Consider the following 3612-nt stretch of genomic DNA (forward strand, 5'->3'; position numbering starts at 1 on the left):
CTTCCTCTCCCAAGAGTATTGACGGAATCCTTATCGCCAACACTAAGGGCATTCAAATGGTCATTGGGTAGACATATGGACGATAAGGGAATAGTGTAGATGGGCTTTAGAGGGGTTTCACAGGTCGGCGCAACATCGAGGGCCGAAGGGCCTGTACTGCGCTGTAATGTTCAATGTTCTATGTTCTATAGCAGTGGAACACAGAGGGCTAATCAGATAGAGGATAACTGAGGGGGTATTGGGTTAGATGGGGGTCGGCACCATCAAGAGCCAGGGACAGTTGGGGGGGGGGGTCACAATTGTGAAGCCTCCGCCACATTATTCCGCACTGCGGGCCGGCCCCAACCTCCCAGACTCCCAGCTACTAGACCTAGGCCCCATCCCATGGCATAGCATGTGCAGGTGATGAGAGTGAGCGCGCTGTCCGCAGACAGACAGGAGTCCAACTATGACATATATTGAAGAGCACCAGAGATCAGCTCACAGCCAGTTCTCATCACCCTCTTGCCTCGTATATTGACCTGCTGACAAAGTCGACACAGGCCCATCATGATGTATCACAAACCCTGGGAGGGTGGAACAGGGCGATTGAGGGGTGAGGGAGAGGAAGGGGGTGGGTAATGGGTGGGTGGTTGGTGGGGGAAATGATCCGGGAGGAAGGAAAGGGGTAGTATGAGGTGGATTGGGTGTGTGGGGGGGGGGGGGGGGGGGGGGGGGGGCGTGTGCACAGGTGTGAGTGGATGGGAAGGGGAGAGGGGGAGAGATGATGGATGAAGCCATGCCTCCGATGAGAAGTGGACAAGAATGAGGGCGTCCCTGGTCCTCCGGGCATACCAGACCATCACCGCCTGTCGTCCACCCTCTGGCTGGTCCTGCGGATTCTCCCCAAGCTCAGCCTCTAGCCCTTCTTGGTCCGGCTCTTCCTCATCCTCCTCCTCCTCGGTCAGCCACGGGACCTGACTATTGCGCCTCCTGCTCATAATGGCAGCCCGAGAGCGGGAATCCCTCATAATCTTCACCATGCATAGATTTGCATGGCGAAGGATTGGGAATTGCTTCCTATCTGAGAACATAGGGCTGAATTCGCCGCCGTCGGTATTCTCCATTTGCCTGCAGCCCGGGGCTTTCCCGACGGCGTGGGGCTGCCCCACAATGGAAAACTCCCTTGACCAGCTGAAGAAACGGAGAATCCCAATGATGAGCTGCACCAGAAATCTGGTGGAGCAGGATGGAGAAACCCGCCCATCATCTCCCAAAGAGAATTTCGGCCACTGTGCCACAAGACCTCCAATTTCTCTTTTTAGAATCATTGAAGAACTCTTTCAAAGAACCAACATGGTCAATATGAACTGAATGACCTTCTGTGTTGCATCATTCTAACTGCATCTTTCTATGAGTGTTGGTGATGTAGTATAGTTCCCCCCAGAGTCCGAGTTATTATGGCAACATGCACTTTTGCACGTATGTTGCAGTCTGGAGCAATGAATAGTGATGGTAGAGGTTCTAACCAGCAATCTCTCGTGCCACATGTCCCCACTTCCATTTTGCCAGAAGGATTTGCAGGTTTATTCTTAACCTGTTTGAATGTTCCTTCCATGACCATCAAGCCCTGGGGCAGGACTAGAACCTCTGGCTCAGAGGCAGGGTCACTACCCACTGCACCACAAGACTTTCAACCTCTCTTTATCGTATTCTTATGGACAATAAAGCTCATCTCAGAAATATTCACACCTGAAACTTTGAAGACTCGCCGTGTCTAGAGATGCACGAGGCAGACAAGGCACACACTTACACCAGTTTATTGGCTAAATGAATACCCTCCACGTTGTGTACCTGACAGAAAAGAGGAGGACTCACTCTTTGAGGGGTTTCCTTTTCATTCTCTCTTCAGATAGAATACTCTGTTGGTAACCATGGACGCCCCTGATAATACTTGGAAAGGTACTGCAGTAGCTTGCTATTGTCTCTTTCAGATTCTGGCTGATTCATTCTTGCTGCCTGCCCTAGGCAGATTGGAAGGATTCGTAGGTTGACGATAAACCTGTTTGGCCATGTTATGAATGCATCTTCTGTGGCTATGAAATCTTGGATTGGAACTTGAACAGCAAGCTTCTAGCTTCGAGATAGAGACACTACCTCTGCACCACACTACTTCCTTATTAGCTGGATTTGAATTCCACCAGTTGTCATACAGGAATATGAACTCACGTCCCCAGACCATTAGCCTGGCCCCTCCCCTTCCTCCTACCATTTTCTCTTTAAATTTGAGAAGACTTTGGCACCCCTTTTATGTTAGCTGCCAGTATCTTCTCAGACTCCATATTTCCATTTCTTATTTGCTTTCGAACTCTTATGAACCTTCTACACATTCAGCCTGGTTATCAAATTTATTTCCTGACTGGCATCTGTTATGGGAACACTTTCATATTTATCTTAATTTCTATTTGTCATCCAGGGAGATTTAGATTTGTTTGATGCCTCTTTGTTTCTTGACGGTGCCCAAATGATCTCTTCTTTAAAAGTAACCCATTATTCAGCTACTGCCTTTCCTGCCAACCTTTAACACCAATTTTCTCGGCCCAGCCTTCTCGAACAGACGCCGGAATGTGGCAACTAGGGGCTTTTCACAGTAACTTCATTTGAAGCCTACTTGTGACAATAAGCGATTTTTATTCATTTCATTTCTCACCCCATTGAACTTGGTTTTCACCCAGTTTTAATTAATTATTTCATGGGACGTGGGCGTCACTGGTGATGCCAGCATTTGTTGCCCATCCCCAATTGCCCTTGAACTGAATGGTTTGTGAGACCATTTCAGAGGGCAGTTAAGAGTCATTCACATCACTGTTGTTCTGGGGCCACTTGGCTAGCAAATTCTTTCTATAAAGACCATTTGTGAGCCAGATGATTTTTTTACAACAATCAACGGCAGTTTCTTGGTCACTAAGGACAGTGGCCAGGTAGACAGGGGCTCTGGTCCTGACACCCTCGACATAGTGACCCGTGGGTATCAGCCAGTGGATGCAGCCAACAGGGTACTGGGGACCAGCTCTGGAGGAATGGGTTTTGTCCTTGGTGCCTCTGGGTTTACTGTCACCCAACATCTTGTTGTTGCTGTTGTTGAAACCTTAACTAATTTTCATTAGTGCTCTAAGTTTTTACTTGAACAATGCTCTTCACCTGTGGCTATAAAAGAACATAATTAACATACCATTGACACCCTTGACCCGCTCCCTTCCTTTATAATGAATTACTGCTTAGCCTACCCATAGTGACTGAGCCTTCAAGCATTGTTCTCCTTTCTTCTGGAATTCACTTGCAAAGATACTTGGGGACGAAAATAGAGAGCCCACCAAAATGCATGCAGTGATCACAATGCATGGTTAACTACTCACATTTCATTTGATACAGGCAACATGCTAACCTTGTGCTGCTTGCTGGTTAACATGATTGCAGCATGGAGCCAGCACTTAGCGTGTTGTTAAATGACTGTACGTATCAGCAGGAGGCCGAAAATCCTGAGAGGCCAGCATCAATTCACGCCAGCCTGCAACTCTTAAAGGGGAAGCGGCTGCTGCTGGTCGTGGAAAACATTCTGCAGCTGATATGACC

The sequence above is a fragment of the Scyliorhinus canicula genome, chromosome 13 (genome assembly GCF_902713615.1).
Source record: "Scyliorhinus canicula chromosome 13, sScyCan1.1, whole genome shotgun sequence".
NCBI classification, from domain to species: Eukaryota; Metazoa; Chordata; class Chondrichthyes; order Carcharhiniformes; family Scyliorhinidae; genus Scyliorhinus; species Scyliorhinus canicula.